The sequence below is a fragment of the Dermacentor variabilis genome, chromosome 10 (assembly GCF_050947875.1).
Source record: "Dermacentor variabilis isolate Ectoservices chromosome 10, ASM5094787v1, whole genome shotgun sequence".
Lineage (NCBI taxonomy): Eukaryota > Metazoa > Arthropoda > Arachnida > Ixodida > Ixodidae > Dermacentor > Dermacentor variabilis.
The window spans coordinates 54,919,219-54,946,629 of NC_134577.1; the positions used below are offsets into that span (position 1 = coordinate 54,919,219).

The following is a 27,411-nucleotide window of genomic DNA, read 5'->3' on the forward strand; positions in this document are numbered from 1 at the left end:
TGTAAAGAAAGACGGCGGCATATATAAAACTAGTGCATATGAGGGGAGGTAGAATATTCATGAATCTGTCACAGCTCCGATTACAAGGCAGCTGTCGGCGAATATTTATTATACACGAATTGCACGTAAGTTATTTTGCAGGTGAGACTAGGCTGTGGAAACGACGCGACTTTGAATATTTAAACAACTTTCCTTTGTAGCGATTGCTAGGATTAGGTGGATGTCTCATTTTTCCTTTATTAAGTACTTCTCTCCACCTTGTGGGTTTCCGCTTCAGTATTTCGTCAAATTGCTGCCTTTACTTTGAGATAATAAGTTCGAGTTCCTGCTATCATCTGCTAGACGCCTGGTTAGCTAAGTTGCAAGAATTGGTGCCCCGGAAAGGCGCTGGTGTCCCGGGTCTGAGTCCCGGACCAGAGCGTATTTTTCTTCAACTACGAGGATTTTCTTTAGAGGAACGCGTATGGGTTTTTCTTTCTAGCAATTGGTACAATTGGGTGGATGTCTCATTTTCCCTTTATTAACTCACATAATAATTTAAATATTGTACGTCTTGATATGAAATGCAAGGAAAATACTAAAAATGTTTACTCCATAGTTATAAACACATTCAATAAATATTGCTTGCTGTACATATTCAATCTCTGACGACGCAACAGACATACATGTGGTGGTACAGCCCTAAGTCTAAAATCTTAAAAGAAAACCTGCTTCATTCATACTGAAGGCGAAATGTTACGGTGAGGGATAAGGCTGAGAACCCCATATAGCCCATTTCAGCGACTTAGAAGGGCGATAAAACGGCGATATAAGGCTCTGGGGTGCACTATATTTGAAGAAGGTATCACACACATGTTGGTTCTTAAGCTGAATTGATTTCAGGGGTCTTTCGATTTGGGAGTGACCGCTTTCACGTCACGTCCCAACCAAGAAAGTCATTACTCTCAGCACTTGACAGTATTCTTGCTGCTACGTTTCAGTTGCAGATAAAGAAATGTGAATACCCTTAAGTGAACTGTTATAATGAGGAGCACCTGCAGCTCCAAAATATTTAGTACTACCAGATCACTGAAGTGCAGACTCGTGAAGAACGAATTCTATATATCTGTATGCTATGTGGACCCATCTTTTCCTGCTCGGAGTAAAGAAGAGATTGCCCTCTCTACTGTCTCTTTCGTTAATTCTGCACATGATATTTTTCGATCAACTGTAAAAGAAAAATGAAGGATGGAGGAAACAGCCTGCCTGGTAACATAACCAGAGGTTGGCGCAGTAATATGACAAAATCACCAGTATTTGATGGACCATAGAATAAAATAAAAAATGGCATCATGGCACTGACGTTGTGCGACCAGGGTGGTGGCACCTCGTTGCGCTGCGCCACCATATTGTGTCGAAATTCGTATAAGGCCAACTGTGTCGCCAGCTTAAATTTGCGTTCAAGGCTCAGTTGGTGCGTAACATTTAGCCGGTTTTGCCGTTTGTAAGGTGCAGATGCGTTACAGTGCTCGCATTTAATTCCGCGTCGTGGCAGGCGCATTTCGGGAGCGGATGAATTTAGGAACGCTCACGAACTTCGATTTAGGCGCGACTTTGAGAATACCAGGTAGCCACAATAATCTAGAGACCTTTTCCACGCCTTCTGAAGTAGCATATACCATATGTTTTTTTTTTCGGCTGCACAACATTTTTAAAAATTGCCTGTGGCAGATCGGGCAATTCTAATCCTTGATGTAAATTTACCCGATCGGGCAGTCATTACTTCTAGAAGAAATCAAAATACGAAATAACATAATTACGTTAACTATTCAGTTATTAACAACTACAGCCACTATTTAAATGTACGTATTAATGCAGGCGAGTTCGCAAAGCGCGTTCACTCGGGACGAATTCTCCGGACTGCACCACTTTCGAGATAATTTTCAAAGTATCCGACGAAATTCATTGGCGTTCCAGTTACCGTTTTCAAGAAAGTGTTGTTTTATTCATTGAAGCTCAAAAGTAACTGGAACTATGAATTTCGTCAGACACTTTGAAAATTTATATGTCTAAAGTCGTGCAGTCCTGAGAATTCGTTCCAAGTGAATGCGCGTTGGGAATTCATCGGCTATAATTCGTAGACTGAAATTGTGGCCGTATTGTTAAGGATTAAAATTTAATTACCTTAATTATGTTAAGTATAGAACTATTTTGATTACTCGTAGAAATTGTGGCCGCCTCATCCAGTAATTGAAATCAGGGATTAGAATGGTGCATCTGCCATGGGCAATTTTTTAAAAATTTGGTGTAGCAAAAAAAAAAAAAACCGTATAGTGTCGCATTAGGATGTTAAACCAGACCAATCATGCAATTTGCCGATGCTACCACAAAGGCCGAACAAAATAGGACCTCTGCACTGGGATACATGCACACGCAAGGCGAAATCGACCACGCCTGCGTAAGATGATGGCGATGCGGCCGTAATCTGGACTGCTACCAGGCAGCAGATGTGTGTTTGATATTTTGCTTAAAGTGCTGGAACGAATGTAAAACTTTATTTTCACAAAGGAGGTATACCGGCGAAGGTGGATCCCTCAGTCCAGGGCCCCTGTGGCATTTGCCATCTTGCTAGCTCTATCGGTCAGCTTGAGTTGTTCTTCAGGCTTCGAGCAGGACAGCGCAGTCTCCCACTGCTCCGGTGTTGGTGTTTTGTGCACTGGCGCTACCTTCGGTTTCTGGCAGGCCCATGTAACGTGGTAAAGTGTTGCGTGTTCCCCGCATAGCGGGCATTTATTGTCATATGTTGACGGATAGATTTTCCTGAGCAGACTCAGATTGGGGTATGTATTAGCCTGCAGTTGTCTCCAGGCAACCGACTGCTCTCTTCACAAGTCTGTGGGGAGGGGGTACATCCTCCTTAGGGCTCTTTGGTTTTCTAAAATTGCTCCATAGCGTCTGGTGACTGTGTCCGGTTCCACGTCGTGGTGCGCACCCCGGTTGGCCTATGCTCGGGGGTTGGCGTCGGCACGCTAGATTAAGCGATATATTGTCTCATGGAATTCGTTACCTGAAACAGAAAAAGAGAACGCTAATAAACACACACACACACACACACACACACACACACACACACACACACACACACACACACACACACACACACACACACACACACACACACACACACACACACACACACACACACACACACACACACACGCACACAGAAAACAAAAACAGCAAAGCTTGTAAGGACTCGTGCATCATGTTGTCGGGAGGGAGAATGTGATATGAAAAATCAGCAAGTTATAGTTTTTTAGGAAGACCACAAATAAAAAAAAATTTGAAACGTCAAAAGCTCTCTATAACCTCCCTACTACCTTCGGTTTGACGGTTGGATGACAATTTTTCCCTATCATGAATTCTACTCAATGTTCCATGAACCGAGTTCAAATTTGCTTACAGCGCACAGAGAGACAACAATTTCATGCACGACTGCGCTTTCAAACCAGCGTGTGTCCTTTAAGCATCTTTAGCTTTAGTCTGTCGTCCCAAAGAATGCAATTCCCCTTCTCCTTCTATCAACACCACCTCGGAGCCACAAGTTGCCGAGTCTTATCACCGAAAGCTCGACTGAGTGTCAGCCCGTACTTAGTAGTGAGCGCTTCTCTGGTTTTCTGTGATAACCGCGTAACGAAAAAACAAAGAAGTATGAATACGAATACACACGTTTCTATGATTGCATGCCACGTGAAGAGCAACATACTCTATATTTTGGACAATGTGCAAGTATCTGCGGGCCATGCTTTGAAAATATCCTCGGTGTATTCGGAGACGTAACAAAAGGGTGCATGATGGTGCATATATTCGGTATGTTTTGAGCTCGCGCACTTTAATGCCTGCATTTGCTTGTTCCACAGTTTGCCATTGATTGCGCTCCACGCTCTGATAAACGACATACACCGGCTGCTTTTCTAAAAATATTTCTGTTATTAAGGAAAAATGAATAGTCCCGATGACAAAAAATGACAGTGACACTGCACAGGGGAACTGCCAAGCTTTATATATAAGAAGACACCAATCGTGCTGTAACGCTGGCGCGATAAACCGATGTTCGAGGCATGTCGCCGCGACCTGCACCATGGGCACTACAGAGTCATTTGTCTCTCCTGATGCATCAAACTTTAGCTCTACATTTTGCATGTATTTGTTTCGCAAAAGAAAGTCGCAAGCTCCTCACGGGCAAGCGATCAAAGTGCAATCAAAGTACCATCAATCAGGCGGACGAGTATAATGCGCAAATCTTGAGTAATAGTCGTGCCAGTGGAGCATCGTGTTGGCGTAGTCAAAGTTGCCCTCGGGTACGTTGCGAGAGGTGGTGTGCGCAGACGCAATGTTCATTCCGTGGGGGTTGCCTAAGATATGAGACGTCGCTGATAGAGAGAATAAGAAAAAAAAAGCACATTGAAATATGTTTGCATTTGATACACGGGGCAGCCATCCAAGAGAAGTAAACTTTTCTGCTTTAGCGATACGTGAACACTTCGCCAGACTCTTACGTTTGGAAAAACACCGCGTGAATATCGCGAGGTCGCCTACAAATTATAAAAAAAAAGTGTGCACGCAATCTGTTTCACCGCAACCAATTCATCATTGGGCGTGCTTTATGCGGTTGAAAGTCGAGGCTTCATTTCCAAACGTCCGGACACTTCTACAGTGCTTTTTCGCTGCAGAAATTTCATACTGCCAGGGAGCGGAAAGAAAAATGAGCAGGTTATTTTCCTACAATACTCGAGAAACCCTCATCGGGTTCAAATAATGGGGATCGTTAAAGGTACCATGGAAACTTATATTACAAAAGAAATAGCGGTGGTGTATCACAAATTTCGCCTCAAAAAGAAAATAAGTTGCAGAATAATCTTTTACATTATGTTATGATGATAGACAGAGGATCATCTGCTTTTCAAGAACGCGTAACTAATCATCTTCAACGTTAAGTAAACTTCACTGTTTGTTTTTATTATTTGAAATATAATCGCACTCCCTTATTTAGCGCCCCCTGAAATGGGAGCCTTTAAGGAAAAAAACTCAACTGAAAGTGAAGAATTGCGAGAAGATTCCCAGTGAGACTTCACTGTACAAAAAAGAAAAAAGTTGTTGTTATACTCTGCAGAGGTAAAGCAGCAGCGTCAGTAAACAATTGCATAATATTTCCGCGATACAAACATTATTACATATAGAAGCAGTGGAAATGTTTGCCCGCTTCAATTTCAAAAACACCCCTTCAAGTAACCCTCGTGTTTAAATATAAAGAAAGAAAAAGGCTTTCCAGTTCACATTTCATAAATAGAAAATCGATAAGAAATGTCTCCTTCCGATTCGATTAATTCGCAAAGACTGCCTATAGAACTGGATGGAACGAGTACACGCATAAATATTGCCGCTTAGAGTGCCGACCGAGATGCGCCGGAAAATGGACAGAATGTATACCAGCGCTACGTATAGCTTTGGTTAGGTGCCGCCTCGTGAGAACAACAGTAAAGCCACAGATTACGCCTGGATATGCATTCACTAATAGTCGGTAATAATAACGTGCACGTATTTTAACACAAGCAGCATTTGCGTATGAACAGTTCTTCGCCCAGACGTTTGGTGTTGAGGCAATTTCAATAATGATAAATTCGCTCCAATGAATTGTCATTTACACCCGCCATGCTCGATTGGCCTACTTACCTGTGGGTAAATACGAGTTATGACGTTGTGCGAGTCATGATAAGAGTAATGATAGTATATGCGAACGTTTTTTTTTTGTGCTATTGTAAACAACCATATACGAGGCCAAGTTTGAAGCCGAGAAAAGATAAATAGAAGCATAAAAACAATGTTTTTGTGCTGCCGTCGTTTTCTGTGCTGATTCTAAGAACGAAGTAATACAGTTCAGATAAACATTTTGAGCATCTAAGTTCTAGGTGGTGGTCATGATGCTGCTTAGCCTGAAAGCCTAGGCTGGCGATTGCTCCAGAGTAGGTTTCATTCAGCTCTGGTTTATGCCCCCCCCCCTGGCTTTAAATAAATATCTCTTTAATTAGAACCGATCCCTTGATGCTACATGAGCTGCGAACAACAGCACAACGATATAACGTTTCGTCGCAAGCTATAGACTATTTCCAACGTGACGACAGAGCCCCACAACTTTCAGAAACAAAGAAGAATGCAGCTCTCCGCGTCCTTATAACTAATTTGCTTATTCTGAAGCATACCTGGTGCACGCAAGTGAAATAAATTCAATAAGACATAGGAGCGCAGCGCGACAGCCTTGGAAATGAACGAATTGACCAAATAAGTTTCGCGAATTAAATCTTCACGTCTCCGGGAAGTAAAGTATAAGAGGGGGAAGGGGGGGGGGAGTATGAGAGTGCAATTGAATTAAGGGTTCTGCAAAGGTCGGCGCTACTGATGGGGATGTGGTATCGTCAGCGAACTGCCTCCGTCGTATTTTTTCAGGAAGCTCTTTTTAAAACTGTCAACAAATTTTCTCTTTTCCGAGAGCTCCGGCAAATTGTGTCTCATTCCTTGGACCACTACAGAAAAAAAATTGATGCCACTCCAAAGAAGCTTTTAAAGCTTAACAACCAGTCCACGCATTGTGTGCTTGGTTTGCCACTCCTTGCTTGCGTTTCCTTTCTTGAAAACTCGGCGCGCGCTACTTTCCTGTCGAGAATGCTGCGTCACACTGATAACGCGCGTGCCGTTCGTGACTGGGAAGTACCGGGCTCGCAGCGTTAAAGTAAGGAAACGCGGGCAAGACAGATGACGATTATTGTTGTGGGACAAGATAAGCCCCAAAGGGTGTAAATTTTTCTAAGAGTGTACGAATGGTTAAGCGATACACGGTAAGAAGCAAGGACCACTGTAATATTTTTGTAGCACAACGATCAAGAATGTGGGCATTTCCTCACGTTAGTCCTACGACCAATTCTCCGATGATGGAAATTGGGTATGTTTTCTGTGGCGTGAATGCATTTATTGTTTCACCGTCGCCACACAGACGCTCACGACCATCCCGTTTCAGTACAGGTAATTAGTGTGGCCCGTTGTGACGACTTGACCGGCTGGATGACTCACTCGCGTTCTGTCATCTGCAGTTTTTCAAATATTTTATCTCTCCCTTTGAACTTGCCCACTCGGGGCTTCGGGAATCTCAAAAGGAAAAACGTGTGCCGAGTTTTGGAACAGCTCAGAGATGTAGGGTTGCGACTGATGTTGTCTAGGTGCGAGTTTTCTTTTTCTCGAAATGAATTACCTAGGCCACGTCCGCTAGTGCAGCGGGTCTTCGCGCAAACCCGCCAAAGGCAGAACTGTGCTAGCAGGCCCAGCTACGCAGAACGTAAAGAAGGTACAGACCTATCTAGGCTTGATCAATTACTACAAAAGCCTAACCTTTGTGCAGTTCTGCATCATTTAAACGGGTTGCTGTTAGCTTGGCCCCCCTGCTACTGAACAGCTGAAAAAAAGTTGGCATTTCTAAGAAGCAAGGGGCTGCTAGCGTCTGACATTTCATGACATTTGCGCATTTTGATCTAGCTAAGCCGTAGGTCCGAATTCGTGACGCATCACCACATGGCCTTGGCACGCTACATGCCCAGCGGGAACCCTCTGGAAAAAATGTTCTGTTTCCTTCGCATCATGGCGTTTAGTAGCTGCCAAAAATAGTATAGTGAACTACACAAGGCGCGCCTTAGGTCTAGCATTTGACACCACCCAATCGAGATAATATTTGTGGGTTCTGCAATTCAAGGACGTGGGGAAGCACAAATCGTTGTTGAGCTTACTGGGGAGAAGACGCTGCACTGGTCCGCATATTCTGTTATCCTGGCTGGACGAAGTAACCATCTGCACTCGTTCCTTGCACTGACTGGCTTGCGTCATGTGTGCCACTCATGTGTATCACGGAAGCCACACTTGAGCGCTCTCACACATGCTGTGATGTGGTTACTTATCACACTAAGATATTTTCGAATAAGGATGTAATAACCACTAAGAGCCATAGCAGTGCGAGTTCAATTTTCCGCACAAGAAAAATATACTCTACATACCGATGACGTGAACGTATCTGTAATAAAAGCCACGATAATAATATTTTTTATTATCCTAGAGTAGTCTTGGGGCCAAAATCGCGAAACTTGTCATTTGTAAGAGACGTTCGGCGTGGGTTGGCTGCCTTGGCTATTAATTCTGCGCAACAGCCCCGTCGGCAGCTGTTCCTAAATGTGGTTCTGGTTTTGAGAACAGTTTTCGTGGATACAAGCATTACATTTCAGCCCCTGATGAATGGCCCCCCTTGTCGGCCCTGTTTACTATCCTTACCTACATAATTCTTAACTAATTGAACATACTGATACAATTTCAGGCATTCATGTATAACTATAGTCACAGCAGGCCTCACGTTAGAGCTCCTTACTATTGTTTGTAGGCCCTGCTTTATGGAACTGCATGTTCTAGCAAAGAGTGTAAGAAAACTACCGCCATTTGTTTTTATTTGTAATGGCTGTAACTATACAGTGACAGAATTGCAGACAGTAAGCGAGGAGCAGAGAAGTAAGCTAAAGATACTGTTCCACTGCTTTCAATATAACAAATATTTTGCTGGGTATTATATAAGGTAATTGTTTTTTAAACCCACGCTAGTGTAATTACAAAAGCTTCAAAGAACAGGTACCGAAGCTACACACAGCTACAGAGAATTTGAACTGGCACGGTGATGCACTATTTCAGACTGTAATGTAGCTTTCCTCCCAAAAAGAAAGATATGATCAGATAGATTATAAATAAAGTGCATAATTCTGTCGAAGGTCATAACGACCTTTTCTTTTTCGTAACCTTAAAACTATTCCGGCAGGGACATGCTTACCACACAGCAAATCTTTCGTTTCCTCATTTAACCATATTGCTCCTTTCAAATGTATTCCTTGGTGATTCGAAAGCGGGAGGAGCGAACCCAGCAATTGATACAGACAGGGTTCTTCAGCCGCTGATGTATCGCAAGGTGCTTCTAAATGGACTATTTCCGCTACGTGAGCTCTAGCGTGAGGCCTGCTGTGACTATAGTTACACATGAATGCCTGAATTTGTATCAGTACGTTCAATTAGTTAAGAATTACGTAAAGTAAGGGTAGTTTTTAGTTCTAACGAGATCAGATCAGCATTCTATGTCGGTATTTTCCAATGAACTCGATAGTTGCCATTGCGTCTTCGACAAACTCATGCCAGAAGACCCAATGGGTCCCACAGTATTCAAACATTTTCACGTGAATATCTGTGAAAAGAAAAGTTCATATTGTGGGCATTTCGCCAGATTGTTGCATCAGCGGGAACGTTGAAATAAAACACTGTGAATGGCTTCGTTAAGGTGGTGGTTTGAATAACATGAGCCGCTAGGAAGTGGCGACAAACGCCGTCTGAAACACACAGGGCGCTTTATGTATATTTGAAGGGTAGCAATAAGCGCGCGCGATAATAATTTGCCTGTGCACCCGTATTGATAGCTGTGGAAGCGCGGTAGGTAGAATTCCTGCCCAAATGCAGTCGCAGCCAGAACGTAAACACCTCAGGAGGACTATTATAACCAATTCAGTCAGTTTGTGCACAGATGCGTTCGCGATTTGCTTTTGTTATTTGCTCCAGTGGAGGCAAGGAAAGAAAGCACAGGTATGTAATTTCAAGTAAACTCCCTGCATAGTGTCTGTGGCTCCATTTCACTTTTACGTATTAAGTATTGCTACACGCAAACACCTTGCTGAAGGCTTTACTATATATGATTGGATGCTGGTCTTGCCACGTTCTTTAAGAGGATCATAGTTTTATTCTTCGTCGTAACAACTGCAGTGAGTAATATGCTTATGTATATTTCTTGCGGCTCGTAAGAAAATTTTTTAATAAGAAACGCGACATCATGGATGAACACACATGTATATTTTTTATTTTTAGTATTTATGACGGACTAGAAAATGCGCAAACAACCCAAATTGACTTTTTTCTACTGCACTCCAAAGCACCTTCCAAAATCATTATGTAACATTGATATGGCTACCAATTGTACGTAATAGTTCGCGGTGGAAGGGGCTAATGGTTAATAGCACACGTTGTTCTGTGTTTGTGTTTCTTGGAGAGAAAAAGAAGCAATGAAAACGGACACCTGTGGCAATCACTAAGTCAGTTTTATATGTTGCGAGACTTTTTGATTTCTATAAACAGTTTTAGTCTTCTCTAAACTTCTTGTTTTCTCTAAACTAAACATTGCATGTTTATTTTTATACCTTAACCCGCTCCCCCCTGCGTTTGGCAGGAAACCGGACACGGGCCCTGTTGACCTCCACATCTTTCCTATCTACCCTCAAACCTAGCGGATAATGCGCAAATTATATCAGGATTCGGAAGTAAACTTTTGAAGGCATTTGTCTGTTCTTACGTCTTGCGGTTTCAAATTCGGCTTGTCCTCATAATGAGGCGATGGCAGTTTCTCAAGTGTTCATCAAGCTCAACCTGCTGCTCTAATCCGATCACTGGCGCCCACGTAACTCCTTAAGCACGCAAAAAAGAAGGGGGTAGGAGGGTTAAAGCTGTAAGTGCTCGCTTGTAAAACAAAACTTGCAGAATAACTTTTATGAGGTGAAGGCGAGCACGATGTGAGCGCTAACTGGAATAGGGTTGTCGACGAGTTCTGCAAAATTCTCAAGGGCTTACCCTTTCTCTCATTTCCTCGGTTTCCCACTCTTTCATGCTGCGTCCCATAATTTGCAGCAGAATCCACGAGGACGTTTGACATTTTTGCGCTAGTGACTGAAATGACTTCGTAAGATCTGCGTATATCACAGACGAGAACCCGAATCCTTACACTCATAGAACAGAAAACTGTGCGGGAGAGGGTGATGGGGGTATAGTTCTCTGATGTGCACGGATTTCGTGGCTTGTATGCTTGACATTTTATATAGGAGACAAACTTCTGCTCGGAGCTCCCACGGAATCGCTCGTTTTTCCTTGATCAAATTAGAGGAAGTCTAAGTCACTGAAAAAAAAAAAGGGAAGCGAACAAGCAGCACCATTGACAGAAATGAAATGAGGCGTTTTGTCATCAGCTTGATATTTGCCCGTTTGTCAGTACTTGCCCGAAAAGGTAATGCTGGTAGCTGGGTACTCACTACACGAAACTTGATAAGCTTAAACTGTTTTACTTAACGTAATACATATAAATTCTACCCACTAGGGAACAGAACCACCTTTTGGGACAATCATATTTCATTCAAATCTGGTGAACACTACCAGACTAAAAAATCACAAGGGTGAAGTTACCACGGCTCTTAAGAGGAAGGTTGAGGTCGGGCCCAACTCCGACGCGGCCTATTCAAATACATGTGAAACGCAAAAACGCTTTTCTGAGGTAAGCCCTGGGCCGATTTTAATGAAATTTGTTGCATTTGAGCGAGAAAGCAAAATTCCAGTGACTGCTACAGGCGGAATTTCGATCTAGGGCATGAATTTTGTGAAAAGAGGTTTCAAAAATTCGAAAGCTCGATACAAATAGACGCATGAACTTTATAAATTAATAGCTCTGCATCAAGAAAGATATCGCGTTTATGTGCGCGGCGTCCATAAGATAATTCAAAGCGGACAAAATCGATATGTCAATTTTTATCTTACGTGAATTTGTTACGTTGTGTACAAGGGTTCTGCAAAAGCTGTATTTCCAAATTATGGAATATTTTTATTCACGTGCAACACATCAATTTTGTCCGCTTTAGATGTACTATCAGAATTGTGACATCACAATTATATCACAGAATTGTGATATAATTTTTCCTTGCTGAGTTGAGAAGTTGTTAACTTGATAGTTTAGTTTACTGAAAATTTTCGATTTCTGCCAATTTTCAATAAAAAATTAACAATCTAAATCAAAAACTCGAAACCGTCGAATTTGGTGCAGTGGTTGCCGAGAAAGACGAATTCTCCTTTTACATGCATTTAGATAGGAGCACCTCAGCCAAAGCTTCCTCTTAATTCGGCCACTAATGTTTGAGTGTGGCTTGTAAGAAATCCTTGTGAACAGCTCAGTAATTTCACGTAACATGTATACTTGAACATCGTATTTGACTGCTTGAGCTTACCTAAAATATGTAATTTACAGAACTGCGATATCTGTTCAGGATGCAGTTAAGGATTCGTAAATTTCATGACATTTTTTGAAGGAAAAAAGAAATATGGGACGATTTTAGCAATATTGTCTAAGCCTATAGCAGAGGTCTGTTTGCTGGAGGCGCTATAGTGCAGCCTTATCTCTGAAATGCAAGTAATTTCATTTAGTTGGGTCATTTATAACACTGTCGCTCGCGAAGCAACCGGTCTTATACCGGGTGTGCTACTTAAGTTGGACCAAAATTCTGAAAAAAAAAATCCTGAGAGCACTAGAGAAATCGTACCGACTGCATAGTAGTCGTAGTCGTGTGTACACACAGCCAGTATTTTTTATCATCACGAAGCGTCTATAGTTGTTTTGAATGAGTCAACCTTTTAATTATTGCTTGTATCGCAAACATATCAATTACAAGGTTGTAGGGAACCTAAATGACCTCCGAATTAAGCATTTGTCTTGTGCTAAGCTTTACCTCGTTGTTTTTTCCGAAAAAAAACGCGCGTTAGACATTCAAAAGAAGAAATAGATAAGTGCTCATGCGCCGCTACTGAAGCGCTCCCAAGCGAATAGGCACGGATACAAGGTTTTACTAGTGGCGGCAGCTCGATGAGGGGCTTCATGCTATGTGACGGTCACGAAATCATCAGAGCATGCCTCTGACGCATTGATAAGCGTAGCGGAGTTGTAGGAGAGGGGCAGGGGATTTCGAAGCCGGGATACCGTGACAGCGCACTTGGGACTGCAATTATACGAGCTCATCTTTTTCTGTAGATAGGCGCACCCAGAACGTATGTTCCTTTTGTTCCCTTTAGCAATAGAAACACACCTTGTGCAGGCTGTGTCCACCTAATGCGTTTTGGCGAATCTGTACGGCCTGCATATGCTGTTGTCAGTTAAGTAAATCATTTTGGCTTAACGTGTCAGTGCGTAGGTAATAACGGGAGGTCTCAGCGGTAGCACGTCAGTGACCTGCTCTTTAAGAACAGTCACGCCCTTCACGAATGATCAGAAGACTCAAATGATGCTGGCTTGGGGGCGGCGCATGGCGACAAGAGGAAGGCAGCCAAACTATTCCGGATGCGGCATTGCGGAGGACGCCCGAGACTGTCAACAATACTTACAAAGTACGAGGTCCTTTGAGAGACGGGTAGCTTTACAAGAACGCGACACACGACTGGGAAGGTAGCTCAAGAAGCGGAAAAGGATGTTTTGGCATTCTTCGTTGTTAACCCTCACGGTGGTGTGCACGACCCCAGTACACTGGCCGGAACCTCAAGGTCATCATTGTGGAGGATCTTAATCTAGCGCATATGCACCCGCACCATGTACATCATTATCAAAAACTTGAAGACCGAAGTTTTGAAAACAGACTTGAATTTGCCAACTGCATTTTCACAAACTGTGAAGAAGAGCCTCATTTTCTCACTCGCGTGCTTTGGACGGATGAGGTAATTTCTCAGGAAACGCACAAGTTAATCTTCACAACGCGCACTACGGAAGTGATAGGAATCCCCACTGACTGGCACAAACCCGACACCAATACCAGTGGTCGTTTAATGTGTGGAAAGGTATTTTTGATTCCGACATCATCGCACCCATCTTTTTTGACAACACGTGCACTAACGACGCAAGGCTACGTTAACGTCATCCTCGAAGGCCCCGTGAACGACGTCTGTTGCAACGTTCTACTTGCGCACCTTCGGAACATCTGGTTTCAGCACGATGGAGTTCCTGCGCATAGTAGCAGTCAGTCTCGAGCTTGGCTCGGCAAGCTTTTTTCTGGACTCTGGATTGACCGACACGGACCTGTACCCTGGCCTGCAAGGTCGCCGAACATGACACCGCTGGACTTCTCGAGGGGCTACGTGAAATATCGTGTGTTTAGCAGCGAAACTACCACACCGGACGCCCCTGAAGCCAAAATAATGAGAGGCTGGCGCGAGATCCCGACGTCGTTGGTCAAAGCTGCAGTAGCGCAAGTGTTGGAAACAAATAACTACTGTATTGCTTCAGATGGTGACCTGTTTGAGCACATGCTCTAAGCGGCAGTAGAGAATAACTGCTCAAAACTCGTGTAAAACGTGTGACTGTTTAACGCAAACTCATGATATCACCCTACTCCTGCATAAAGAAGCTTGCGACAAATATACAAATAGGTAAAAAAATGCTTTGTTCTGCCTATTTTCTGGAGTTCAAGAAAGAGAAAGGGTAAATGGCTAAGCCCGTTGCACCTTTTGTTTGTTTCTTTGTGGGCGACTAGATGCCTTACGTGCTGTTCGTTTATTCTTTATTGAAAGCAACTCCTGAGTAGTTCTTTCCTGTTCTTCCTAGAGCTGTCTTTTTCATTTCGTGCTCTTTTGCGCCCTGCTCTGTTCTCACATTGGTAGAATTTCCTTTGTAGCTTTGTTTAATGATGCGCGAACGTTAAAGCTATCCCGAGTGCCTGATGATCGAGCACATTCTTGCGTCCGCAGATGCTGACCGCTTGTCGCACCGCACTAGTTAGTACGCGAAATCTCTCGGGCCACCCTACATGACGAAGCCTTGTACGATGCGGCGATAAACGAATGTAGCCGTATATCTTTCAAAACTTGCTTGGAGGCGCTTGAGTAAGGGCGCGCGAGCGCGCATCTATTTCATATTTCGTATGTTCCGCGGGCTTTTGTTTTTTCTTGAAGAACACATAGAGGCGCACTTCAGCACAAAATAAATGCTTAATTCGGAGGTTATTTAAGGCGCCCTTCAGCATTGTAATTGACATGTTTGCGATTCAAGCAATAATTATAAACTTCACTAATTAAAAGCAATCAATAATTCGTGATGAAAGAAATACTTACTGTAAGTACATATGACTGCCGCTACTACGCAATTGCTTTCTGTTTCTGTTTCTTTGGTTTTCTGTTTTTTTTTAATCTCGGTCCAAGTTAACTGGGACACCTGGTATATGACCGCTAATAGTCGCTTGGGTTGAAGAGTGTTTTGAGTCAGTTGCCCGCTACTCGATCATAGGTGTCAATGAACCCCAAGCCACCCAGCAGAGGACAAGCCTCTTTTATACAGTTGTACATCTTATATTATTTTTCTATTTCCCTCCATGTTTACAACTAAATGAAAGCAGCCTGTAATACCGCATTTTCATGTTTAATATCATTGAAACAGGATTTACTGTTGCCACAAACATTTGATGCGCTGACCATTGTCGAGAAGTATTGAGAGCCAACATTGGGTCGCCTGGCTACGTATTCAGTGAGGTCTCGAATTCATGTGTTCACTATCTGGCCAAGGCCTAAGACTTCGAGGAGAGCATTGATCTGTATAGACATAGAAGTTATTTTTTTTTGCTCTTATACTGTCTTAGTAGCATTGCTAACAGACATAATATCGACGAGGTCATCGGTAAGAACTGCAATGCCCACACCAAAAAATGGTACCCAAATCTTATTTTTATCTGAAAGACAAATTTAAAGGTGATGTACTTTTCAATTTTATATCGGTCCACGTTGCACCGTTTGTGAGAGAGAGAGAGAAGGGAAGACGGAAAGGCAGGGAGGTTAACCAGACTGAGTCCAGTTTGCTACCCTACACGTGGGGAGGGGAATGGGGAGTGAAAGAGGGAGAGAGAGAACTTAGGTGTAGGATGTCTATAGTCGGGCACTCAAGTCTGTTGCCCTCAGGTAGCGAAAAAGCGCTCGAACTGCTTTCTGGGCCAATGAGCTGTGAGGCCAAGCTCCCAAGATCTTCGCTTCCGTAAATGGCCTGTCATCCAGTCTATTCAAGGCACACTGGAGAGTCGCACGTTGATTATCGAAGCGAGAACAGTGGCACAGAAGGTGACTGATGGTCTCTTCACACTCGCACTTAGCGCACATTGGTGAATCCGCCATTCCAATACGATAGCGGTAGGAGTTGGTGAATGCTACTCCTACCCACAGCCGACACAGCAGTGTTGCGTCACGTCGTGGAAGGTTCGCTGGTAATTTAAGTTTCAGTGATGGGTCGAGGCTGTGCAAACGACACTTAGAGTTCTGTCGTGTATGCCAGTAACCTAACGTGATTGTACGAGCGAGACTACGAAGCTCTCTTGCAGCGTCGACTCTGGATAAAGGTATAAGGAGTGTCGGTGAGCCAGCCTGGGCACGTCGGGCAGCGTCATCGGCGAGGTGATTACCAACGATGCCACAATGTCCCGGCAGCCACTGAAATATGATATGCACCGTTTATGAGTCCCAGGCTGGCTCACCGACACTCCTTATACCTTTATCCAGAGTCGACGCTGCAAGAGAGCTTCGCAGTCTCGCTCGTACAATCACGTTAGGTTACTGGCATACACGACAGAACTCTAAGTGTCGTTTGCACAGCCTCGACCCGTCACTGAAACTTAAATTACCAGCGAACCTTCCACGACGTGACGCAATAGAGCGGCATAGTGGGTAATTCGTTGTTTATCGAAATAAATAAATAAAGGAATGAAGGGCATGGAATTATTGCTGACTGCGTTGTGACGTGGCTGTAACTGTTTAGTGAAGTCAGTGAATCAATAACTTCAGCAAGACACGAATGCTGCGATTCTCTCTGGCCTTAGTGTTCCTCGCAGGTGTACCTCTCTCCTGGAGCAGCGAAGCGAACAGCATCCTCTGCCACATGCTCATGGCAGATAAGACGTGCCAGCTGCGAACAACGTAGGCGACAGATTGATCCAGCCTTTTTGGTGGCATGAACAGTCCGTTGAACATGACGTTTCTGCGCAACTTACTACTCCACTTGAGATGTCGGTTGAAGGGGATGTCCAGTAGGTCGCAACCTTGTTGTTATGCATGCCAAAGTGCAGCTATATATAACGAATCTCAAGATATAAGAAATTATTGGATATGACCAAGCACCAGAAAATTCTCCAATGTTTTCGCCATAATCAACGTGTTCGCACATAAAGCATTATGCAGATCCCACGCACTGTGGGAATTGTTGTAAGTAAAGTTTCTGTGCTGTTTGCCTTAATTGACGATAGTTAGCAGTGATGTTCACTGCGAATATTCAATTTATTCAACGTTTTTTCCAACACTAGATGGGTGAGTTAGTGTTAAATGATACCTTGCATGCACCACTGCTGTCTGTATGTCTGCGTAATACACAACACAAAGGGAGAGGTGTTTGCTTGAGGCACTGTTGCGCGCCATATTTTATAACCTCTGAGAGGGTTCAGCATTGTCATTGCCTCAAATAGCACGTCGTTAAAAAACAGAAGCATTAAACTTGGATTGAATTATGGGGCTGTACGTGCCAAAACCACCATAGGATTACGAGGCAGGCCGTAGTGGCGCACTTCAGGATAGTTTTGGCACCGTGGTGTTCTTTAACGTGTCCCTAAATCAAAGTGCGTGAGCTTTATCCAGCATTTCTCTGCCTTCTCACGACACCCTCCCCTATCCCTCCCCCTTTCCCTTGTATTTGTATTGAAAGTACGAGCGAAGAGTGGCGAGGCTGTTATTCACTTGTTTCTCGACATTTATTTGGCAGTAGTTAACATTTAGGAAAATCATTAAAAAATATTCGAATTTAAGATTAGTGAATATTCAAAGAGCAAATCGTATAGGACACGATTCATTTCGTCATTCGAAAGTATTTGCACACACCTAGTAATTTGCGAGTATGGCTTAATGCAACGCCCTATTAAAGTTCGTCAACATTTAAATGTAAGCTGTAAAATTGCATATTGAATTGGTCTACCTCAAATGTCCTAGGAGATGCCATTTTCAGATCTGCGATATCTGACCTTAGGGTAGAGTTACGTGTTCGTATACTTCACGTTGCTGTTTGTTTTAAGGCTTGCAGCAGTTCGACAAATTTTGTAAAGAAAGAACTTGTGGTCCTTAATCAAAATTTTGCTGCGCAGACATGCAAGAATTTAACTCTCTATTTCAGAAACCTAACATACTTCATTCATTTAAAGAGGCCCATTCGCTGTCTCGCCGAGGCATTTATTCGTTTCACATACATCCTAACAGATAAATGCTCCTTTTAGGCAATGGGCGTGGTCAGATTACGCTTACAGCACGAGCCGGTAAAACAGTAACACCGCACGACACTACATGCGTAAATACCGGTATAGGCTGGATAACGCAATGTTGGGATGCATTCTCGGACCTTGAAAGCTCTTTGCTTTATTTGGCTACCGTTACGGGAGAGTGCTGGCGTATTAGTCCGAGCCAACGTATCCGTCACGAATGACGTCACTTGCAAAAGTATGCGCCGCAGCCGGGAGAGGGAAGCGGTGGGAGACGAGCACGTGAGTTTTATGACCTTGGAACGTTTCGATAATGTGTCCAGTTGTCTAGTTTGCATGTAGCGTACTGTAGTTACTTCAGACGCCGTGGTCGACATTCTCTACGCGGCGCTATAGGCACCGGGGTCCGTAAATTTCGACTTTCCGTTTTTCATAGCACCGACTGTATATGGAGCAGTATACAAATTCATGATAAAAGGCATGTTTTTTGGCGCAAGTTAAAACACACAAAAAAAGGAAGACACATAAAGACAACGCGGGCGGCACTTCTAACTGATTTGGTTTGGGCTGTGACCCATGAATATATATACATGTGTCTTTATGTGTCTTACTTTCGTTTGTGTGTTTTAACTTGCGGCTAAAGAATGTATTTTAGCAAGCATCAACTAGGCCAACAAGCAGTTCTGTTGAAACAGATTCATGATAACTGAGTAAAACTTGCGAGAACTGTTTATGTCTTCCTGAAGGAGTTGTGAGCCCTCTCAAATGTATTGCGTTTTTACTTTTTTTGCACAGTTCCAGAGCAGCGCGCTCCGCGAAAGCGGCGATGGTGGCGAGGATCTCCCCACCACGGACTTCGTACGACAGTCCATCGAGAAGGAGCAACTTTGTGCGTGGTCCGCCGCACTGGTGCTGGAGCACTCGGGCTGGAGCGCTCCAACACGAACGTCAGGTGTCGAACCTGCGTCAGACAGGTCACATCTACCGTAACGACGAAGTGGCCACTGACACTATTGCCCACAATTCTGGCAAACGCGTAGTTACGCAAATATAAAAAGAAAAACACTCCAAACAGTACTGTCAGTAAGGCGAGAATTACGACGATAATGACGACGTGTAACGCCGATGATGTGCGCAATAACTCCCAGGTCACGTTCCACGAGTTGAACTATAGGCGTTGGAAGGGCTGCAGCACCCGTGTAGCTTAAGGATAGTAGCGAAGGGGGGAAGGGGTCATCGCAATACAGAACCGATGATACGGGGGCTAACCTCATTAACGAGTTCAGGAAAGTCAAGAAGTCAAATGTTCGTCGAATGCTGGGGTTGACATGGATAGCTAAAAAAATCAAAAGGTGGGCGAAATCTGGGGTAAGTGATTCTCCGCGTGTCGCGAATCACCCGACATCTTCTGAGTAGGAACGCATCACTGCTGCCGTTGTCGCTCGCTTATACCTTCGCTCTTCACCACCAGCTCATCTAACGTAACGTTGACTAAAGCACGACTTTATCAGGCAGCCTAACACGCAACACAAGTTCAACTGCTTTCATTAACCACTTACAAGAGCTCTGTCTTCTCGTACAGATCTGGTTTCGGTATGTAAACCTGTTCGAGTAGAAAATATTGGCACATATATAACGGCAGGCTGGGTGCAACTGGGCACGTTCAAGTGTTCCAAGTTATCGGTCACGTGTACTAGCGAAATCTGCGCAGGACCGTTAGCAAGGCCTCGAGCGTAAAAAGGAAGCTGATAACTACATGCGTTCCTGGATGAAAGATGGCGCCCTTGATGAGACTAAGACTGACCCTCGCTGAGGCTTAGTTTGTGCAGCGTGTTCCCTGGCGCAGCCTTCGGAGCCGTGCGAAGTCTTGCGAAAGAGATATCACTCCGAAAGCCTTTCCTCGAGAATATCATCCCTGTAGTTTTGTGAAAATGGCGCTAGGAGCCCACCAAAACGGCTTTTTTGGTTAGTGAAAACACATTTCGCAAATAGCACATGCTAGTGTGAATATCTCAGCCAAATGTTCTGGTCGCACGCGACCCCTATGTCACTTTTTTCTCAAACTCTCCGTTTTGAAGCAAGACCGCCTTCTCATCCGTTTCGAAAGTCCTAACGGCTTGCATACAGGCTTAGATGTTTCGGCAGGTGCAAAAATTCACATGTATCGTAGAATCCTGTTATTGGCTCAGAGCTGGCGATAATAACGCGGTCTCGATCATTTCACTTCTTCCCACTGTTACTGTGTAATTTATTGACGCTGTTTAAAAAATTCACTTGCCGTGGCGGCCCTGCGATAATGGATGCCCAACTACAAGTACTGAGGAGGGGTATGCAGTGCTTTACTGCTTGAGATTAATAGGAATGATAATGTGTAGTAATGTGAATGATGGGAGTAATGGTAATCTTGCTTGTATGCCGCCACTGGTCGTACTGCCGTTTCCTTCCATTTGCCATTCTCACCTCGTGCTTACGGTCCTGCCCGTGAGTCATATGTGTTGACTACCCATAACAAAATGCTAGTGACGGAAATTCCCACGTCGAAAGCTGCCGTCGCCTTTGCAACCTGCGCAACAGGGATCTTTACCTGGAAACGTATAGGGGAAGCGCTACGTGCTTAGCACAGTTATGAGGAGCGCCTTATCATCAAATATACAGTTCGGATGTTTGTTTTCTGCATGGTCTTTATTGAAACGAATGATTTTCTGCATGTTGTATGCGTAATTTCAAGGACTGCACTATTTTCGCTTCACTTTGCTGTGTGCTTGCAGCCTGATTCACCTCCGACGTGGTTCGGCCGGGTGATGCACTACCTCCAGGATCGGCCCACACTTTTGCTGCCCACGGAGATGGACGCGAAAAATTCCGACCAACGAGAGCCAACTAGCTTCGCCGTAATGAACAGGCTGAAGTAAGCGAAACTGCGTTTCAAATTTCGTGATGAGTTGTGTACTTCACGAAATAAGACTATCGTACCTACTATCGCAACATATCGCCTGCTAACGCTCAACCGCGCTCACCCGTAGAACACTGAAGCTCTGACCACGCGGCTTAGCGTCTACCTCGGACGTCGGGTCTCGTTAACTTGAAATAGTTTTGAATACGCAACTAGCCTCGACCCACGCACAAATTTAGCATCAGGCCACATGTACGCTTGACAGCTGGCCACATGTACGCTTGTACGCACCTGGCTTGAAGTATTTGGCAGAGTTTGCTTTGTATCGAGCAATTGCGCAAGCCGTAGAATTTAGATGTGGCTACTATTTGTCGGTCAAACTGGCGCAGCACTCATTTAGAAGCGGTTTCCCAAGGCGTCTAGCTAGGAGCAACCAGGAGCGAGCGGCACTGGGCAGGTGTAGTCTGGCGTGTACTTTGTTGTTGTCACAGGCTAGTTGAGGGGTCAAAATTGCACAATTTCGCGAGGTCCGACGGCTACTACATTGACAAGCAGTGGGGCCATGGTTTCCTGGCTACACGAACGTCCTGGTGTAAGAAGACGATCACAATAATGTATTTTGTGTCAAAAACGGGGATAATTAGGTGATGCTTTTATACAGAAGGAGGTCCCATAGTTAGAATCTTAAATGAGGCCTCCTGTGCATAACACTTATTCAAACCACCGTGGCAACTTGCAAAATCTTCGATAGTAAAAGGCTTTACGATGCAGGGGGCACAAAGGAGCACAAAAACATCAGTTGAATGCCTGGAACAATAACAAGGCTGTGGATTTGCAAATAATAGAGAAACTACCTAGAAATGTTCTTCAAAATTAGAGTAAAAGCTCTGAAAAAGGAAACCTGGATGAAGTTGAAAGAAAGTGCTGAAGTTCTGTATGAAACTTTTCAGCATTCAGCAATTTTACAGGAATTGGTAATGCGTACCAGAGAGCAAGCTGAGGAGAGTGATGACTGCTTGCGTAATTTGTGCGAACGCTTGAAAGAATAAAGTTATTCTCTGCAAATCTAGCTTTGCTTGTATAAAGATGAGATTCCTTTGCTATCATGGCTACTCGAATATTATCTCTCCATTCCCTAAAAATAAGAATGGCAAAGTTATATTTAACAACATCAGTCATGCTCGAAATATAACGCGCATGTAATAACTGATGTGCGCTCGTGGTACGAGACGTTAGGTGACTTATTTTTCCCGATGATTCAATGATATAGCAAATGTCGAGATGAACAGAAAAGCATAATGCATCCTTATGAGCATAGAAAATGAGAAATATGGCCATGCCTTAATTAGAACACGTCGCGTACACCATTTTCTCTTGTCCCGTCAGCCATGTGAAGGTCAAATTTCAGACGGCGTTTTTTAATCTTGTAGCGCAGCTCAGAAAGACCAAAAGGAAAGTAGTAGGAGTAATGAAATGAAACGGAAAACAGAGTGAAAACAGAGCGCTCACTCTGTTTTCCGTTCCCTTTCATTACCCCTATACCACTTTCCTTGTTGCTCTTGCTGAGCTGCTCTACAAGCTAAAAAAGTCATGACATACCAACTCGCCCAAACTACCACGCTTCAGAAGGCGATCAAATTCCACACCTAAACAGGAGCAATGATGAACTATTCTGATCAATTGGTGTCATGTCTGGCATCCAAGAACTGGGCGGCGTAGACGTAGCGTCGAAAGAACGTTTATTCCTGTTACTTGGCAGGCAGCCAACAGGTTACATACTGCGCGCGGTGGGCCCGTGCGAGCGGTCTTTTAAAACCAGCACGGGCTACCCGATAAGAGATAGCCGGGCAGAGAGCATGCGCAGACAGCACGCGATAACACGCGTGCTTGGTTTCGCGCGCACACAACATCTCCTTCCTCCTAATGAGCACAAAGTCCTTTTGCCACATTATACAATGCAACTAATGCTATGGCTGATATCTGTCAGGAGGTCGCCGGTCCCTCTGTGGATAGCGTCGCTCCCCTGGAGGGTCGGTCGTTGCCGCAGGGGCCGCAGCTGGAAATGGCTCGTTGGCGCTCTCAGGATCCCTGAAATCTGGAATAAAATCTTCCGTGATGCTCTGCTTTGAGCTGTCGATGCTGAGCAGTAGCTGGTCTTGATGACGACGCCAAATGAGCACCCCATGATTCGTTCTAACGCGAACCTTGTATGAAACGGGGCCAGACTGCTGAATGATAGTGCCAGGGACCCATTTCTCAGGACCTCTGTAATTCCTCACGAGGACCTCATCATTGATGTTGAAAAGTCGCTCACGTGCCTTGCGTCGCACCATATCGGAGAGCTGTTGCTGAGCCACTCTTCCCCCGACAGAAGGCTTGACTGCGTCGAGTCTCGTGCGCAGTCGTCTACCTATGAAAAGGTTTGCTGGAGTTTCTCTTGTAGTCGCATGCGGCGTGTTGCGGTACGTCACCAGGAACGTCTGTAAGGTTGCCTGCAAGGAGTCTTGGGGTCGTCCTTTCCGCAACGCAGATTTCATTGTCTGTACAAATCTCTCCGCAAGGCCATTCGTGCTTGGATGGTACGCTGCACTCACGATATGACGACCACCGAAGCCTTTGACGAAGCTCTTGAATTCTTCGGAAACGAACTGTGGTCCGTTGTCGGTCACGATGGTCTCGGGTACGCCAAAACGCGAGAACAGGTCTTGGAGACACTGAATTGTGTGGTACGCCGTAGTCCTCTGCATGACATAAACTTCCGGCCATTTTGAGTGTGCGTCCACAGCAACAAGGAACATTTTGTCTTTCATGGGTCCAGCAAAATCCAAGTGAACTCTTTGCCACGGCGAAGTCGGCCATGACCATGGATGAAGCGGAGCCGGTGCTGGTTCGTTCCGTTGCTGTTGACACTCTTCACATTTCTTCACGTGTTGCTCTAGGTCCGCGTCGATACCAGGCCACCAGACGTAGCTCCTCGCGAGTTCTTTGCATCTTACGATACCGGGATGACCCTGATGAAGTTCCTCAAGCAAGAAGGCTCGGTGTTTTGAAGGCACAACTACTCTCATGCCGTACATTAAACACCCTTGATGAACTGTGAGCTCCAAACGCTTGTCGAAGAAATGTTTCAACTCCTTCTCAGCGACATGCGACGGCCAGCCAGCACTTGTGAAGTTCAGTACCTTGCTTAGTAATGGATCACGCCTCGTTTCACGAGCGATGTCTTGGCCTGTGACAGGCAGCGTTTCCAAACGAAGCGAATAAAAAATTTCGCTTTCTTCTTCTGATTGCTTTTCGCTGCTGTCGAGCGGCAAGCGCGATAAACAGTCTGCTTCCGCATTATCGGAAGATTTCTTGAATTCAAGAGCATAGTTGTAGGCTGACAGCGTCAGCGCCCAACGCTGCATGCGGGCAGCTGCCATCGCGGGAATGCCTGTTTTCGGGCCGAGAATTGTTTGCAGTGGTTTATGGTCAGTCACAAGCGTGAAGAACCTACCGTAGACGTAGAAGTGAAACTTCTTTACGCCGAATACGAGGGCAAGGGCTTCTTTCTCGATCTGACTGTAGTTCTTTTCGGCACTTGACAAGGTGCGGGATGCGTAGGCAACCGGTCGAACTGATCCATTTATCATTTTCTGCGAAAGAACTGCGCCTATACCGTACTGAGATGCGTCGCAGGCAAGTTGAAGCGGTCGCTTCGGATCATAATGGGCAAGAACTGGAGGGGAAGCCATAGCTGCTTTTATCTCCGTGAAAGCAAGCTGGCATGACGCATCCCACGTCCACTCCGTTGTTTGCTTTAGCAGCCTGTACAACGGCTGTGCCAAAGTCGAGAGACGCTGAACAAACTTGCCGTAATAATTGACCATCCCAAGGAATGACTGCAGTTGCTGCTTGTCTTTTGGAGCAGGCGCATTTAGTAGTGCCAGTACCTTTTCAGGCGATGCGCAAACACCCTCGGCGTTGATGACGTGGCCCAGATAACGGAGCTCTCGTTGAAAGAACGAGCACTTATCGCGCCGGATGCGCACACCGCGTTCCTGCAATCTTGACAAGACGGCTTCCAAGTTACGGAAGTGCTCTCGCTTGGTCTTGCCTGTGACCAGGATGTCGTCAAGGTAGCAACTGACTCCTTCCAACCCTTTCAGCATGTTGTCCATAATTCTTTGAAATATGCTTGGGGCGGACGAAATGCCGAAAGCCAGACGGTTCATAGTATACAAGCCCTTATGCGTGTTTATCGTCAGTAGTTTCCGGGAGCCTTCCGCCATAACTACCTGCTGGTAGGCCCTACTCAGGTCAATCTTCGAAAATTCCTCCCCTCCTGCAAGCGCTGCGAGAAGGTCATCTATCCGAGGTAGCGGGTAGCGGTCTACTTCTAGACAGGGATTGACGGTGGTTTTATAATCGCCACACAGTCGGAGGCTTCCATCCCTCTTCACTACCGGTACCAAGGGCGTTGCGTATTCGCTTGTAGCAACAGGCGTTATGATGCCAAGCTTCTCCATTTTCACAAGTTCCGCTTCTACTGCACGTTGCAGAGCAAAGGGAACGCTTCTTGCCTTTACAAACTTCGGCTGTGACCCTTCGCGAAGGACAAGCTCGGCCTGCTCTTCCGTGATGGTACCTAGCTCATCCTTGAAAAGTTCGGAATGGCTTTCTAGCATGGCTTCCAGCTTTTCTTGCCAGTGCTTTGATATTTCTCGAGAGAGACCAAGGTGATTAAAAAAAACTAGGTTCTTCCAATCCAAACGAATATCTTGCAACCATTCTCTGCCGAGGAGTGCCGGTCCTGTAGAGTCCACGACGTACAGGGGAAGCTCCACGCACTGGTCGTTGTGGCGCACGACGACTTTCGCCAGACCCTTCGGTTTTACTATGGCCCCAGTATACGTGCGCAGCTTTAACGATGCTGGCTGAAGTCGCTTACGTGGAAACAACCTCTGGAATTCGCGCCATGATATGACGGATACGGCTGCGCCGGTGTCAAGCTCCATCGTCAGTAGGACACCGTCAACGTTCACGGGTACAGTAAATGGGTCTGCGTTGAATGATTTAAGTGAGACAGACGACTCGTTTCGGACGGACGTGAGCATCTTCACACGTTTCCGGAGCTTTGCCTCCCTAGCTTTCTTTCCTTTCCTGCAGGCGCGTTGAATATGCCCTTTTCGGTTACAATTGTAACATGTATCGCCGATATGAGGGCATGCTTCGCTAGAGTGATTGGGTGACCCGCAACGGAAGCAGCTTGCCGACATCACAGACTGCTTTTCGCCTCGAACCTTGTTCACTTCGTACGCCGGGGATGCGCTGTTATGCGTGAACGCCGCGCTAATCGTTGCAGTTTCCATGGCAAGAGCTCTATCTACGGCCTTTTGGAAGGTTAGCTTTTTGTCTTCCGTGAACAACACACGCTGAATGTCCTCGCGGAGCAGGCCGCAAACGAAACAGTCCCGGAGCGCTTCATCCAAGAAACTTCCAAATTCGCAACTCTGCACCAGCCTTCGAAGTTCCGCGACAAATTCGGTAATGGACTCACCGCTTCGCTGTGACCGCTTGTAAAATTTAGCACGCTCTGCGATGACAGACGACTGCGGTGCCAGGTGATCGCTCAGGAGTTTCAGGAGACTGTCAAACTCTCGTGACGACGGTGCGTCCGGTGCCGTCAGCGACTTGAGCAGCGCGTAGGTCTTCGCGCCGATGAGACTCAGGAACGCAGGAACCTTCTTTGCTACTGGAACATCGTTGACCAAAAGATAGGCTTTCAACCTTTCCTCGTACGAGCGCCAGTCACTCGTGGTCTCGTCGAAAGGTTCAATGTGGCCGATGTGACTCATGACTCACTTGGAAGTTTCGGCTGCCGTGATGCCAGTTTCAGGAATTTCACCGCAGGGAAATCTTCGTGGCGGGAAGCTTTTACACAGAGGCCAGGTTCTTCACACTGCGAATTCCGTACGGCGGTCATCCCATCCTCGTCGCCAATATGTCATGTCTGGCATCCAAGAACTGGGCGGCGTAGACGTAGCGTCGAAAGAACGTTTATTCCTGTTACTTGGCAGGCAGCCAACAGGTTACATACTGCGCGCGGTGGGCCCGTGCGAGCGGTCTTTTAAAACCAGCACGGGCTACCCGATAAGAGATAGCCGGGCAGAGAGCATGCGCAGACAGCACGCGATAACACGCGTGCTTGGTTTCGCGCGCACACAACAATTGGTTGTTGATGGAACTGGAATGAAGGTGCTCAAGCAATCGCTAATGTCAGGTAAATACGACAAAATTGGTGTTATTGTCATTATTCTTCAGCTTTTTACGTCCGCACCGCTTCAATATTTCCTCATTATCTTCATTTAC

General features: G+C 45.3%; 1 long non-coding RNA gene across 2 annotated transcripts in view; it reads left to right on the forward strand.

Annotated features, from left to right (window-relative positions):
- Positions 1–27,411, forward strand: part of LOC142560556 (uncharacterized) — a 252,032-nt gene that overhangs the window by 205,877 nt on the left and 18,744 nt on the right. Inside the window, exon 3 of one of the 2 annotated variants that reach the window (XR_012823395.1) lies at positions 20,936–22,501. The exons of the other annotated variant lie outside the window; for it this stretch is intronic. This is a non-coding gene — a long non-coding RNA (uncharacterized LOC142560556). Of the gene's footprint in view, positions 1–20,935; positions 22,502–27,411 lie in introns of those variants that run through there. 2 annotated transcript variants of the gene reach the window in all.